At 45.2% G+C, this 16,134-nt stretch overlaps 1 protein-coding gene and 1 long non-coding RNA gene across 4 annotated transcripts in view; one reads left to right on the top strand and one right to left on the bottom strand.

Annotated features, from left to right (window-relative positions):
- Positions 1–15,666, bottom strand: part of LOC118075824 (uncharacterized) — a 51,380-nt gene extending 35,714 nt beyond the window's left edge. The window contains exon 1 of one of the 2 annotated variants that reach the window (XR_004691447.3): positions 15,246–15,666. This is a non-coding gene — a long non-coding RNA (uncharacterized LOC118075824). The remainder of the gene's footprint in view (positions 1–15,245) is intronic. The other variant, XR_004691448.3, reaches the window with a different exon arrangement.
- The window catches only part of HSPB8 (heat shock protein family B (small) member 8), a 31,584-nt gene continuing 16,437 nt past the window's right edge, over positions 988–16,134 (top strand). The window contains exon 1 of one of the 2 annotated variants that reach the window (XM_035098141.3): positions 988–3,455. The gene's annotated coding sequence lies outside the window, so the exon portion shown is untranslated. Of the gene's footprint in view, positions 3,456–15,893; positions 16,106–16,134 lie in introns of those variants that run through there. The other variant, XM_035098142.3, reaches the window with a different exon arrangement.

The following is a 16,134-nucleotide window of genomic DNA, read 5'->3' as shown; positions in this document are numbered from 1 at the left end:
GAATTGAAGCATAAATATTTACAGTCACATGCTTCACAGTGGATTCTAAAATACAGTCATCTTGCTTCACATAAAATGGAGTCTCTGCTTCACTAGATGCCTCTCATGTGACCGTTAGCCAATCATATAAGAACTACTAGAGAACTCTCCAGAATTCAGTTACCAACCAATCAAATTCAAGCACAGAGTAATGCCTACAAGCATTTACAATTTCAGTGAATTAAATTACTATACTTAACACTTCTTACATTATTTTGTTCTTATATAAATCCACCCATGTATGCTTAACTCCTAATATTGTCTCCATCAAGATCAGACCCCTGCTCTCTGAACTCCCTTCCTGTTTCACCAGTTTTTTTAAAAAAAAAATAAGTATAATAAACACGTCCATAACACGAGCAACCACAACATTTGTTCTAGCTCAGGGGTCCCCAGACTTACCGTGTGGCGGGCCGGTGCCCGCCGCGCCGACCGCGCGGCGGGCCGGAGGGCGGGGGAGTGCGCGCCCGCGCGCATGCGCACACGCACACGGGCGGGAAAAAATCGCCGAAAATCGCTTGTGCGCATGCGTATGGGCCTCCCCCGACCCGGAAGTGCACCAGAAATGACCTCTTCCGGGTCGGGAGAGGCCCATACGCATGCGCACAAAGGATTTTCGGCGATTTTTTTGCCGATTTTTTAGATCGTCGCTGCGCCGCGCGCCGTGAGAGCGGGCGGCGGCAGCGGGCGGCGGGGGTTGTCGCAGGCCGGATTGGAAGGCCGATTGGGCCGCATCCGGCCCGGGGGCCGTAGTTTGGGGACCCCTGTTCTAGCTGCATCTGAAGCTAAAGCAACCTTGAACCAGTTTTTCTATATATATTGTAACAACCCCTTTACAATATTTGCCCTTTCCTTGCATAGCTTCTGTTCCTCCTAGCCCCGCCCAGGGTTTTCTTCCCATGCTGCAATTCTGTTTTTCACACCAAGGGCTAGGGGTGGAAGAGAAATCTGATTCAATACATGTTTAAAGTGAAATCTATCAAATCCCTACCTTCCGAAACAAAATGCAAAGTAAGACACAGCTATTCTTGAAAATTCAGGCTTATCTGAAATGTTGCAATGCAGTTCTCACATCAATTGTTTCTAAAAATGCATAGATCAGATTAGGGGAAAGGTGCATTAAAATATTACTGAAAATTACCTGCAAAATGCCATGTATTAGTCAGAAGGCACATTAGTCAGAACTGCATATTAAAAATGTATACGTTAGGAGAAATTTGCAATAAATTTGCTGGTGAATGTTCATGAGGATTTTAAAAAAGCAACCCTCAAATTGTTGCAAAATGTGAAGAACTGAGTTTAAATTTGGGGAAATGAAAAACTAAGATAAGTGAAATTGGCATAACCTTCCATCCCTACCACAGGGCATTGGTAGCTAACCTTTGACTCTCCAGGTATTGTTGGACTACAAATACAAAGGGGGTATCATCAACCTGGGAAGGTAGCCCAGGTTCCATTTAGAACAGGCATCCCCAATCTTTGGCCCTCCAGATGTTTTGGACTACAATTCCCATCATCCCCGACCACTGGTCCAGTTAGCTAGGGATCATGGGAGTTGTAGGCCAAAACATCTGGAGGGCCGCAGTTTGGGGATGCCTGATTTAGAAGAAGGAAAACTCTGATCCGAAACCACTGCTGCCTTGCAGGATACCTTCAGGAGAAGAAAAGGTTAAGGAGTAAAGCCTTTAAAAAAATCTGGAGTTGAGTCCTTAAGACAGCTGAATGGTGCCTTGTATGCCTCCTTCCAGCTACTCCTGCAGCCAAGCTGGTGCCAAACATCTTGCTCTGCTTTTCTTTGGACCACATCAGTGAGGCCCAGAGGAGGGGGGGGGTCTTGTCATCTGGGAAGCCCAGGACCTCAATACACACTGCCCAGGCTTGCACTGCGGAGCGGTCACTTCAGTGCTAATGCAGCAGCTTCATTTCATCCTCACAGTCCAACGTCCCGAGACAAACAGATGTCAACAACAACAACAACTCCCAGCATCCTTGGCCACGTCAGATGTTTGGGTTCCAAAGAACATTCGCAAACCGGAACACTCACTTCCGGGTCTGCGGCGTTCGGAAGCCAAAACGTCCAAGTACCAAGGCATTTGGGATCCAAGGTAATACAAAATAATGGCAACACTGATCACAGCAGAAAAAGAGGGAGGTAATTTGAGGCACGGCGTTTTTAAAAGGCCCAGGAATAGTGATCTGGCCCAGGGATGGGGGAGAGATGCCGTTTTTTGTTTGCATTTTAATGAGAAACAAATTCACACTTTTCAGACCAGTGTGCGAATCTAAACACAGCTGCCCTTCAACGTTCAGTGCCGCAAATTTTGCAGACAATGTTTTGCAGACAATGTTTATACAAAAACACATCTATTGAAAAGGCATGCATTAGTAAAGTAACATACAAAAAGATCCTTTTCATTAGGGGAAATCACTTGCAAAAACGTGTGTACAGTATTAAAGCTGCGTATAAAAACGTGTGCATTATTTATTTATTGAATTTATATCCTGTCCTTTCTCCCAAAGAAAGGAGCCCAAAATATTAGGTGAAATGAGGGTTTCTTCTTTTCCAACCACAAATAGATGCAGAAATGAATTTAAGACTGGTGGGGGAGGGAAACAAGAGAGAGAAACGAAATCGAAAGCATGGTTCATTTCTCATTTCACTCCTTTATTTCAGCAGCTGACTCAAATCCAGGACACCAAAATGAAAGAGAAGGCGTCTCAAGATCCTGGAAAGGGTGCAGGTGTGGGGAAAATGTGGCTTTTATTTCCAAGAAATGCATTTCGGCCAATAGGTATTTCAAGGCCTTTTTTTCCTTCTTCTTCCCAGAGGGTTAATTGAAAAACAGCCTGCAGCCACCCAGCCTGCGTTTGCTTCTTTGATCCCTTCTTTCCCCCTCCATCCAATAAAAGCCCAATTGCTATCAGCAGTTTCCAGCTGATGAAGGTTGGGTGGTTTGGGGTGGAGTTAAATGCAGTTCCTCGCTCCGGCCTCCAAGTCTCAGGGTCAGAAGCGACTGGGCAAAAATCGCAGGCCTTCCGGAGAGAGTGCTGGGCTTTGAGCCAGGGCCATCTCTGCTGGGGGAAAAAGCCAAGCAAAAATAAAACAAACAACCCCCAAGCTCCTTTTTCCTAGTAGGGCCTCTCCTGGCGCATTGCCTCGCTCCACCTCTGCCCACTGCCAGAACACCGCTTTGCTGTGTGGCTGCCTGCCCAGGGAAGCCAGGGACACAGCTGAAAGCTTTTTCTATCTGCATTGCTGAACTGTCAAGAGGAGTAGGAGAAGTGACTGGTGCTCGTCTGATTCAGCACTGAAGGCGCCATTGCTCAGTTGGGAAGGGAACACCCCAGAGCCTTGTTCAGTGACTGGGCACTGCCCGGCATCCTTTGGAGACGTTTCCAGACAGAGTCTTCTGTGGGTAAGAGAATGCTAGCTTGCTCGCCCAAAGGAAGCCAGGGAGGGGGGGGAGGAAGACTTGATGCTTTGAGCTATGGGAGGGGTCATGCTTTCAAACTGCATATGTCCTCAGAGTTTAGATCTCCTGCATGCATTTCAGACCTCCAGTTCCTGTGGGATTTAGCCTGGGAGAGCAAACCACACAGATAAACGGAGCATCACATGCTACTTTAAAGGTTTATTGCGCCACAGTAAACATTGGGCATCGGATTCACCAAGTTTTAGACTTTCCTCGGGTGGGTTTCGCAGTGTTAGGTCTGCTGCAACGATAGCAACAAAGGTTAACAACTATATTCTTAAAGGTTAACAACTATATTCTTCTAGCACAAGCTTTTGTGCACCGGAAAACAAAGTCTTTAAGGCCCCACAAGACTCTTCGTCTCTGAAGTGCTGTGTTACTGGTTGGCAGATTCTCTCTCTACACCTGTGTGTGTGTGTGAGAGAGAGAAAGCGGGTTAAGAAATGCCAGAGATAAGAGGCATGTTTATGTGAAGCTCAAATATCTCCTAGTTTATTGCAGTGACCTTTCACAACAGCTGTTATTGGTGAGAACGCACAATGCCTCCAGACTGTCAGTATTTTTGCAGGAGGGATTCAAGAGTACATATACTGCAACTTTTGGTTGGTGCAATTAAAAGGCATGAAGAGCTTTGTCGCCGCGGCATGACATATACTCACTTTTTGAAAAAGTGTGGTTAGGAATGCATTGAAACTGATGGACAAAAGGCTGGTTGGGAAATAAATCAGAGCAAATTGTTCCATACTGACTGGCCGTAACAGTGTTAGCAGTAGAGACAACCCTGGTCTCAACTGAGTCCCAGATTAGTTAAATCAAACTTGCCAATAAATTCAGGTGCAGCAGGTTTCATGTTAGTAGAAGAGTATCGTCTGAAACTGGAATGTTATTTCACAGGTTTCTGAATTTAGATGTAAGCCTGTTAACAAATCTTCCCTCATGACTTTCTCCTTTATATGTTGGTGTCTTGGTTCAGATAAGCCTTGCTCTCCACATTTACCATGCTGATTAAAGCCGTAGGCCCTGTCTGAGGTTTTGATGATGAAATAATAATTTAACCTTGCAGCACATGATTCCTGTGTATGATGCCCAGAAGTATGTATTACTAGCATCAGTGGGGCCTATTCCCACATAACTGTACTGTGTATAGGATTGCAATATTGATCCCCAGAAACACAGGATAATACCCCCTTTAAACAGTCATGGCTTCCCCCCAAAGGCACCTCAAAAATGCTGAGAGTTGTTAGAGACCCCTTTCCCCCTCAATCCCCTGGGAAGAGGAATTGACTGTTAAACCACTCTGAGAACAGTAGCTCTATGAGGGGAATAGGGAGTCTCCTAGCAACTCTCAGCAACCTTTACAAACTACACTTCCCAAGATTCTTTGAGGGAAGCCATAGCTGTTTAAAGTGGTGTGATACTGCTTTAAAAGTGCAGTACAGATACGGTTGTAGTTTGGATTCACATGTTGTCCAAACGCGGGCTCATGGTTTAGCTCTCTAACCATGTAACCATGGTTTTCCTGCCATTGAGAAGAAGAGGTTCTCTCCCCACACACACAATAAAGCGGTATATGCATATTGTTAAACTAATAAATCATGAAATAAAGTGCTAGGCCACGTGGCTGCAACCACCATCTTCTTTATCCCAGATGAAAGATGGGCGAGATATCTGTCAGTTTCCGTTTTCTGTTTCTCATTTCTAGGGTTGCCAGACTCAATAGAGGACAGGACTTCTGTGCCTTTAATTGCCCTGCTCTCTTTTGAGTCTGGAAACCTTAAAGAGAAACCAGCAGACCCTTTGTTTAATTTCCAAGCAAAGGGTCTGCTGGTTTCTCTTTAAGGTTTCCAGACTCAAAAGAGAGCAGGGCAATTAAAGGCACAGAAGTCCTGTCCTCTATTGAGTCTGGCAACCCTACACATTTCTCCAATCTTCAGTTCAGGCCACTACATCTCCACATCAGTTAGCCTTTTTTAAAAAAGAAAAGAAAAGAAAAGGTCCTCATAAAAATTCACCAGCATTTTAGCGTGAATTCATCCAAATACAGTGGTACCTTGGTTTAAGTACACAATTGGTTCTGGAAGTCTGTACTAAACCTGAAGCATACTTAACCTGAAGCGAACTTTCCCATTGAAAGTAATGGAAAGTGGATTAATCCGTTCCAGACAGGTCCGCGGAGTACTCAATCTGAAGCGTACTTAACCCGAAGTATGAGTGTAATTGGTTCTGGAAGTCTGTACTTAACCTGAAGCGAACTTTCCCATTGAAACTAATGGAAAGTGGATTAATCCATTCCAGATGGGTCCGCGGAGTACTTAAACTGAAAGTACTCAAACCAAAGCGTACTTAAACCGAGGTATGACTGTATACACATTTTTGTAGGCAGTGGCTCTTAAGGAACATATTTTTTTTGCAAAGCAATCTCCCCTAATATAATGCATTATTGTATGTCGTCTGCATTTTTATGGAGACTACCCTAGTATAGGCATTTTTGTACATACTTCTTGGCTAGAGAACTGTGTCGCAAACTCCTAAAAAGTGCAAATTTTTGAAGGGTAGCTGTTTTAGTTTGTCTGTACAAAATAGGTAGGGCTTAAATGCAAACTGCATGAAATTTCTACCGCCATCCCTTACCCTTACGCCTCTGGGCCATGACATACATATCCGAGGCAGGTCCCAGAAGCACTGGGTTCAAGGAAGATAATCACGCCAGGGGGAGGGCACTTTGCCCAGGTCCCTCTCAAAAAACTGGCAACGGCCTTGGCAGGGGAAGGAGGGAGGGGCAACCAGAGTGGCCACCTGTCAAAGGAAAGAAGGCAACAAACCAAAATGGAGAGAAGAGCGTATGGGAGGAAACTTCTTGTTTCATTCCTGCCGAGGGGAAGGGCAGGGCAGGCGGGCGTCTCCATCCGTGTGGCTTTGCCATACAGGCGATTTGCTGAGCGACTCTCAATGGGATAATGAGGTGTGGCGTTAAGTGCCAGATGGAGATTTGCTAAGGAGGCAAAGAGTGTTAGGATATCTAGCAAAGGGGGGGGGTTGAACTAGATGGCCCCTGGTAGTCCCATCCAACTTTATGATTCTTCCTTGCTATGTTTCATGTCTGAGCTGGATAGCTACCAAACACAAGACCTTAGCTTGCTATGTATTTTTATTGATTTATGTCATGAGTGCCCTTGAACTCTGATCATGGCTCTTGCGTGCCCAGAGTAGCGCACGGAAACGCCCTTTACCTTCCTACCTATTTATCTACTTGCACTTTGATGTGCTTTTGAACTGCTAGGTTGTCAGGAGCTGGGACCAAGCAACGGGAGCGCACCCCATCGTGGGGATTCGAACCGCCGACCTTCTGATCGGCAAGCCCTAGGCTCTGTGGTTTAGACCATATCCACCACCCATGTCCCTTTCACCTGGTACCTAAGGGTATATCATGAAGGCACCGTCAACCTCCCTGGGGAGAGCATTACACTGCAGAAAAAGCCCGTTCTCATGTCTCCATCCTCCTAAAGTAAATCTCCCACTGCCCTATCCCCCAGCATAAAAAGAGAGAGAGGAAAAAGTGCTATAATTAGTCTCACAACAGAAAAAATACTGCTTCGTTGGAGACTGTGGTGTCTTTAGGATATATAGTTTTATTTACACATATATACCACCTGGGCATGTGGGACACGGGTGGCACTGTGGGTGAAACTACAGAGCCTAGGACTTGCTGATCAGAAGGTCGACGGTTCGAATCCCCGCGACGGGGTGAGCTCCCGTTGCTCGGTCCCAACTCTTGCTGCTTGGTCCCAGCTCCTGCCAACGTAGCAGTTCGAAAGCACGTCAAAGTGCAAGTAGATAAATAGGCACCGCTCCAGCAGGAAGGTAAACGGTGTTTCCATGCACTGCTCTGGTTCGCCAGAAGCGGCTTAGTCATGCTGGCCACATGACCTGGAAGCTGTACGCCGGCTCCCTCGGCCAATAACGCGAGATGAGCGCCGCAACCCCAGAGTTGGTCACGACTGGACCTAATGGTCAGGGGTCCCTTTATTTACCTTTACCACCTGGACATAAGATGGAGGGGCTCACAACATGAACACCCAAACAGATCTTGCTTCTCCATTAGTCGCAGCTCTGGATCCAGGACAGAGCAAGCAGGTCTCTGTGTCTCCAGCTCCCGGCCTGCTTCCAGCTCACTCACTCCCATCCCTTGGGCTACTGTTCTCCTTTCTAGCAGCTAAGACAGGCATCCCCAAACCTGGCCCTCCAGATGTTTTTGGGACTACAATTCCAATAATCCCTGACCACTGGGCCTGTTAGCTAGGGATGATGGGAGTTGTAGTCCCAAAACATCTGGAGGGCTGAGTTTGGGGATGCCTGGGCTAGTACAGGGCCGGTTGGAGGGAATGCCCACCCATTAGCCCGGAGGGCATCGTTCCTTAGGGATGGCTCTTGCAACCTAGCCTATTCTTTGGGGGTGCTGATGAGGGCACTTTTAAGTGGTTAGCTGAGGTCACGATCTTACAATGGAACTTATCCCCAGTCAAAATCTGGCTGCTTTAGAGGAAGTAAAAAAAATTAAAAATGTCAGGGGATATGATTGCAGACCTCCTGCATCACAGGTCACTTTTTGGCCCTTGTTCCTAGCCAGCTGTGTTGTGGATTCAGGGGACAGGGAAACACTGGTGGTTGCCTAGCAACAGCAGCGAGAAACATATCCCATTCTCTTCCAGGCCAGCCCTAAGAGGTTTGGGAGGGTGCCCTGCGGTCGCTAGGCAACAGCAAAAGGCTTCAGTTCCATCACCAACCTTTTGAGATGGAACAGCCAGTTCATTTGGAATATACAGGGACTGAGCACTCTACAATCAAGGGGTGTATAAATTTTATGAAATAAAAGAGGATTAAAAACCAAGATTAAAATTTGCGTCCTCAACTACTTTGCAGAGTGCAGAATGGAATGGCTGAGTTTTGAGTTCACAGAGGAATTCGATGCTGCCTCTTTTTAGGCCTCAGGCCCAATTGGGAGTGCCTAGTTCCCCTTTATAAACAGTAATTATCTCACATGTGATGTAATGTTAGGCAGATTGGATTCAGACTGTGGATGACAGGTATGCATGCCTTAAGTCTCCAGGGGTGGTCGAAGACTGAGATCTTGTTAAACTCAACTGAGTCAGGAATGGTATTTCCTTTTATCGTCTGTGACCGATGTCTTCTAGAGCCTCCCAACTTTAGGTATTTATTATACCCCACCCTTCAACAAGATTTACATGTAAGCTGTTCTCTCAGTCTCGGTACACACACACACCGCTAGCAAAATAAAGTTAAGAATAGTAGGGAATGCTGTATACCACCATGATGCTTTTTTAAAAAAGTGGTTTGGTGATTTATTTATTTTATATATATCTATATATATAAACCTGAAATAATTAAGTAAATAAACTGTCATATGCCAAGTCAGACCATTGGTCCATTTAGCTCCATTATGTCTACACTGACCGGCAGCAGCTCTTCAGGGTTGCAGGTGAGGTTCTGCCCCAGCCCTACCCGGAGACGCCAGGGATAGAGCCTGGGACCACCTGAATATAAATCATATGCTCTGTCACAGAGCTAATTTCCCTCTCATAGGAGGCTGCTTTATACTGTGTCAGGCCACTGGCCCATATAGCTCAATATTGTCTACACTGACTGGCAGCAGCTTCTGAACTTTCATTACAACGGGTTGCATCCACAACATAAATTTAAAGTGCACGGTTTTCCCCAAAGAATCCTGGGAGCCGCAGTTTGTTAAGGGAAGTATCCCAGCATTCTTGGGGCAGAGGGAACTGTGTGCTTAAAATACAGTGGTACCTTGGTTCTCAAACACCTTGGTACTCAAACAACTTGGAACCCAAACACTACAAACCCCGGAAGTGTGTTCTGGTTTGTGAACTTTGTTCAGAAGCCGAACGTGCTCCGTTTCAAGTGTTACGCTTCCGTTTTGAGTGCCACACTTCCGTTTTGAGTGTTACGCTGAGGTCTGTCTGTTTTGGGTATTTACTGTATTTTGCGGCTATTTTTGTTTTGTTTTTGTGACTGTGTGGAACCCAGTTCAGCTACTTATTGATTGATTGTGTGACTGCAGTACATTGTTTATTGCTTTCATTTTATGGATCAATGGTCTCATTGGATAGTAAAATTCATGTTTAAATTGCTTTTAGGGGTTGTTTTTTAAAGTCTAGAACGGATGAATCCATTTTGCATTATTTTCTATGGGAAAGCGCACCTTGGTTTTGGAACGGACTTCCAGAACGGATTAAGTTTGAGAACCAAGGTACCACTGCATGTGGTATAGATTTGACTAGTTTTAGCCTAGAATATACAGTTGCTTACTTCAGAGCCCAATCAGACTAAAGGGGCCCCTGACCATCAGGTCCAGTCGTGTCCGACTCTGGGGTTGCGGCGCTCATCGCACTCTATAGGCCAAGGGAGCCGGCGTTTGTCCGCAGGCAGCTTCCGGGTCATGTGGCCAGCATGACAAAGCTGCTTCTGGCGAACCAGAGCAGCGCATGGAAATGCCCTTCACCTTCCTGCCGGAGCAGTACCTATTTATCTACTTGCACTTTGATGTGCTTTCAAACTGCTAGGTTGGCAGGAGCTGGGACCGAGCAACGGGAGCTCACCCCATCACGGGGATTCGAACCGCCGACCTTCTGATCAGCAAGCCCTAGACTCTGTGTTTTAACCCACAGCGCCACCTGGGTCCCTTCCAATCAGACTATATTCCCTCTATTTCCAGTGCTGGAGCTACGAGAGCTGTTGTTTATGTTGTCAAAAACACAGCATCCAGGCACAAGATGGGAGCACCAGCAGGCTTGGGGAAATCTTGAGATTGTGCAGAAGTACGGTACCTCGAAAAACCAGCTTACCCTGAAGGTTCATCCTTCCCAGTTACTCCACCAGGTCCAGACTTTCCTTAGATACCGGCTGTCAACACCTACTGACAGTAGGACGCTCCCTTTGGGTGCTGACTCAGGCTCAGTCAATTTCGCACATGTGGCGAGACATAATCTGCTTTCTAAACTGCTCAAACCGGAACGCATAGTTCGTTGAAGGCAAGCAGTTTGTATAGACCTTAAGTAAAGACACTTAGCTTCTACAGTTTCAGTATTCTGTCCTAGGCTGCCTATACACCATACACTTAAAACTAAGAATTCTGGAAACTGAAGTTTGTTTCTTGGTGCCAGGAATTATAGCTCTGCAGGGGTAAACTATAGTTTCCGGAATGAGGAGAATCCTAAAACGATCCAAAAAGGGGTCAGGCCCTTTTAACTCATTATTATTATTATTTATCTGCCCTTCACCCTAATGTCACACGGCGGGTTACAACATTTAAAACACAATTTAAAAAACAGTTTAAAACACTCCACACCGCAATATTTTGTTCTAAGTGAGCCCCTCCCCTATTTTTCTATAATATCAAGTGCCTTTATTGCCAGGGTGGATAAAAATTAATGATTTTAAAAAAAATCAGATTATTTTATTTAAATCAGATTTTTTATTTAAATCTGATTTATTTTTTTTAAATCGGGTTTTTAAAATAAAATTTTTTTGGAGGAAAAATCATTCTAAAGATAGTTTTCTATTTAAGTTACATTATAGTCCAAAGGCTATTCATCAGGAAATAAGGATTTGTTTTAAGTTTTTCATATGTGCTAAAACTCAGTCTAAGTTTTTTGTTTTTTTTAATTGTTTAACCACATCAGTTAACAAACATAGATACATTTGCTATAATGTTATTATTTTAGTTAAATAAATTGTTTGAATTGTCATTAAGGAAATGATTATTTTTCTCCTTCCAATAAAAGTACAGCAGAAAAGTTGCCCAAATATAAACAGTTAACTTATTAAACCTCACGATAATTTCATAATTATTGCTTTATGTATTTCTAATAGTATAATCAAATCAGGAAATTTTTGATATAACTGTAAAAACTACTCTGAAAATTTATTATTCCAAAAATGAAGCCTTCCTCTGGTTGTAAATATTAAGATTATACCAGCAAGAATGAGTCTTTCTGTAAAAAAAAAAAAAGTGATTCAAATCAAATCCACCCTGCTTATTGTAACCCCGTGCATTTAGTTCATCTCATCCATGGAGAAAATCTAAGGTTTTAATCCTCCACATTTCTAGTTAAGAAGAGCTCTCGGGTGACCGGTGATAGGAATCCCTCCTGAAGCCAATCATAGTCTGGTCTGGTTCAACAGACAACATGATTCGACCCTAAGAAGTAGGCTATTGCCTGCAAATAAGGTTGCCAACTTTTAAAAGCAGTGCTTTAAAAACAGCCTTGGCACTCGCTGCCATAAATAGACATTCCTAAACCTGAGACAAGCTTTCTGAACTCTTCACCCCGTTCGCCCGGAACCAATGGTGGGTTAAGGCATATTGTCATGGGCTTTTAAAAGATATTACTGAGGATATGATGTTGAAGCTGCGTAGGCAAGACTGCTCCTGTTGAGAGGTGGCTTGCGGGTAACTCCTGCAGGCTAGTGACACTGTTCGATGTCACACACACACACACATTTTATCCTTCTTGACAAAGCTGAATGTGCTATGCTGGGTTAGGCTGCGGGTGTGGCCTGCTGCCCTGACTAAGCCTCCGAGAAAGCTGACGTCTAGCTTTTTAATCTACTATCTGGAAAGCTTTATTTATTTAGAGGGCTCATTTTGCTTTCTTCATCCAAGGAGATCAGGGAGGCTTAAACCGGGGGGCGGGGTCCTTTTAGAACCAGAGGGCCACATTCTCTCGTGAGCAACATTCTGGGGGCCAGAGGCAAAAGTGAGTAGAGCAATGAATGGAATTTTTACTTTTGTACATTAAGCTACCTTCTATACACACACCTCTGTGTCTTCCACCCAGACAAGCATTGAGGCATGATCAAAGACACATTCCAGCCAGGCAAAAACATTTGGGGCATGAAGCAGGGCTAGTGCAGAGTGTGGCCTGGGGAATATGCCAAGGGACAGACAGAGGGGCATGGAGAGCTGCATTTGACCCCTGGTCCTGAGGGTCTTAGGTGGTTCTTCCCATAGACATCTTTTATCACAACAACCTTGTGAGGTGGGACAGACTCAAAGATTGTGGCCCAGGGTCTCCCCATAAGCTTCAAGACTGAGTGCCAGAGGAATTGTCATAGCTCAGCAGTGCGGCACATGCTTTGGGCTGGGGGGAAACTGAAATTCTTACCTTGAATTTCTATTCCCGGGCTTCCTTGAGGGCATTCCTAGTACAGTGGTAACCTCGGTTTTTGAACTTAATCTGTTCCGGAAGTCCATCCGAATTCCAAAACATTCGAAAAGCAGATGCCTCAAAACGGAAAACTCAAAACAGAAGCCGCGTTTCCTGTTCAACTTCCAAGGCGCGTTCGAAAACCGAGGCATTTACTTCCGGGTTTGTGGCATTCGAGTTCCGAAACGTTCCACTACGGAGGCGTTCGAAAACCGAGGTACCACTGTATGCACAAAACAAAGGGCAGGCGGATGGGTGGTCAACAACACAGTTTCCTGGGCTGGGAAAGACTCCTTTTTGAAACCCTAGAGAGTCACCGCCAGTCAGAAGAGGGCTTGGGGGGATCTTCAGCCCTCCAGTTGTTGTTGTTGTTGGACTCCAACTCCCAACAGCCTCAGCAGTCATGGCTAATAGTCAAGAATGATGGGAGTTGTAGTTCAGCAACATCTGGTGGGCCAAAGTTTCCCTCGATAGACAATACTGAGCTAAAGGACTGGAGTTGTTCAATGGGTGGAGACTTCAGCCATGATCTCTTGCATTCTAATCTGACCCTCTTAACTCAAGCACCCCCAAACTTCAGCCCTCCAGATGTTTTGGACTACAATTCCCATCATCCCTGACCACTGGTCCTGTTAGCTAGGGATGATGGGAGTTGTAGGCCAAAACATCTGGAGGGCCGCAGTTTGGGGGGTGCCTGCTCTAACCACTACTGCACAAGGCTAGCTCATCTTTAATTATTCCACGCTGAAAGGAAAACATTACATAATGATAATTACAGGTATTAAAATAATATTATTACAGCATGATTTTGATGCCTATTGCCCCCAGACAGGGTTGCACCCAAGGGAAGTGTCCTCAACGCCCCACCTCGGTGTGTACTTCTTCACACGGTGTGTAATTAACTTGTGGGACTCACTGCCACAAGATGAGGCAATATATTCATTATTATTATTGCATTTATATTCCACCTTTTCCTCCACAGTACTGTGAGATAGGTTAGACTGGGAGGAAGCAACTGGCCCAAGCCCACCTAGTGAGTTTCATAACTGAGTGGGGGGTGTCGAACCTGGTCTCCCAGGTCCTAGTCTGACACTCTAACCACTACACCACTCTACCTCTGCAGTCATGGCTTCCCCCAAAAAATTTTTGAGCACTTTAGTTTTTAATGATGTTGAGAGTTGTTAGGAGACCCCTCACTGAAAAGTGGATGAATGGCTGATGGTATAAGCGCCCCTCAAATCAAAATGACAAAATAATAATAATACGGTAATACAGGTAATAATAATAATAATAATAATAATAATAATAATAATAAATTATTTATACCCGGCCCATCTGGCTGAGTTTCCCCAGCCACTCTGGGCGGCTCCCGATTGAATGTTAAAAACAATACAGCATATTAAAAACTTCCCTAAACATGATGAATGAATTGGGATAATTATAAATAAAATAATTATAATAATAAATGTAATCACTCGTAATCATCATCAATAAATAAGAATAGTGGTCATGCTCTTCGTCATATAACTATCCCAGAACAAATGCCCCATAAACACAGATATTGCTCAGCATTGCCCACACGGATTTGCAGCAGCTCTCCCAGGCCTACCTCAAATCAATCAAAATAAGCTTTACTGTACTAGCCAAAGGCCATGACAAAACCATGCAAACACTGTCGGGAAAAGAAATATCTATTTAACTATACAACTGTGTATAAAAAGCAGAGCCGCTGCCTGAACTAACCCGCTCATAAAATGCAGATGCACGTGTAGATTGCGGACTTCACAAAGCATGTGATATTTTCCAATTTAGACCTTACAGCAGGGGTCAGCAAACTTTTTCAGCAGGGGGCCAGTCCACTGTCCCTCAGACCTTGTTGGGGGCCGGACTATATTTTGAAAAAATATATGAACGAATTCCTATGCCCCACAAATAACCCAGAGATGCATTTTAAATAAAAGGACACATTCTACTCATGTAAAAACACGCGGATTCCCAGACCGTCCGCGGGTCGGATTTAGAAGGCGATTGGGCCACATCCGGCCCCTGGGCCTTAGTTTGGGGGACCCCTGCCTTACAGTTTACTGCAATTTTGTCCCGGTGGTTCTTCCTGATGCATTAGACAGGGGTCAGCAAACTTTTTCAGCAGGGAGCCGGTCCACTGTCCCTCAGACCTTGTGGGGGGCCAGACTATTTTTTTGGGGGGGGGGATATGAACGAATTCCTATGCCCCACAAATAACCCAGAGATGCATTTTAAATAAAAGCACACATTCTGCTCATGTAAAAACACCAGGCAGGCCCCACAAATAACCCAGAGATGCATTTTAAATAAAAGGACACACTCTACTCATGTAAAAACACGCTGATTCCCAGACCGTCCATGGGCCGGATTGAGAAGGCGATTGGGCCGGATCCGGCCCCTGGGCCTTACTTTGCCTACCCATGCATTAGCATAACCGAGCAGCCACAGAAGAACCCTCTCCTACCTGGAGATGCCAGGGATTAAACCCGGGAGCTTCATCCATGCAAGGCAGGTCCTCTTCCACTGACCCATGGATTTCCCCCAAATAAATATCCATTAGACTGAGTTGCTCCATCTATCTTAGGATCGTCAACACTGATTAGTTCCCCAGGGTTTCAAACCGGGAATCTCTCCTAGCCCTACCTGGAGATGGAAACCAGGGATTGGACCTTCTGCTTGCAAAGCACTGAGCTAAAAGGCTTTCCTCCAAAAACATAAGTTAGTTTCCTATGTCCCTTGGCTTTTTAAAGGTGCCACAACACCAAGGCTCTTTGTTTTCAGGGCAAACCCCCCAGGAGGTGATATTAAGAGAAGTTTGCAGAGGAACAGGCCTGACACCCCAGACTAATAATAGCAGCCTTGCCTGCTCTATGTTAAGAGGGAGGGAGCCAAGGAAGGAGAGGGTGGGGCTGGTGAGAGAGGCTGTCTAAACTTGGCTCTCCATTGGGGCTTGTCTGTCCCACTGGGGTGAAGTCAGCTGTTTCAACCCAGATTCTCCAGGGCTGTTTCACCCACTCCCAAAATACGGCTTTGCTGGGCACGCATTGCAACACCAGCAGCAGCAGCAGCAGCACTAAAGCGCTTATAAATAGAGGGCAAGCAGCTGCCTGGAACTTCAGAGAAGTTTCGCGACTCTTACGAAAGAGGTTTATTTAAGCTCCTGTGTGAGGAGCAGTAGAGGGAGTTTTTAATCGGGAAACCACAGCAGCCAGGTGCATTTGCTTTTAAACCTTGCGGCCAAAGGATTGCTTGCCTCCTCTCCGGAATTCAAAAGCAAACAGCAGCTCACCTGCTTGGATTTCTCTGCAAGTCAGCGTCGAAGAGGTGCTTTCTCATTTCAGATTTGTGGACGG

This window comes from Zootoca vivipara, chromosome 16, assembly GCF_965207765.1.
Source record: "Zootoca vivipara chromosome 16, rZooViv2.hap1.1, whole genome shotgun sequence".
NCBI classification, from domain to species: Eukaryota; Metazoa; Chordata; class Lepidosauria; order Squamata; family Lacertidae; genus Zootoca; species Zootoca vivipara.
The sequence above is the reverse complement of the archived record's forward strand: the minus strand, read 5'-3'. Positions and strand labels throughout refer to the sequence as shown.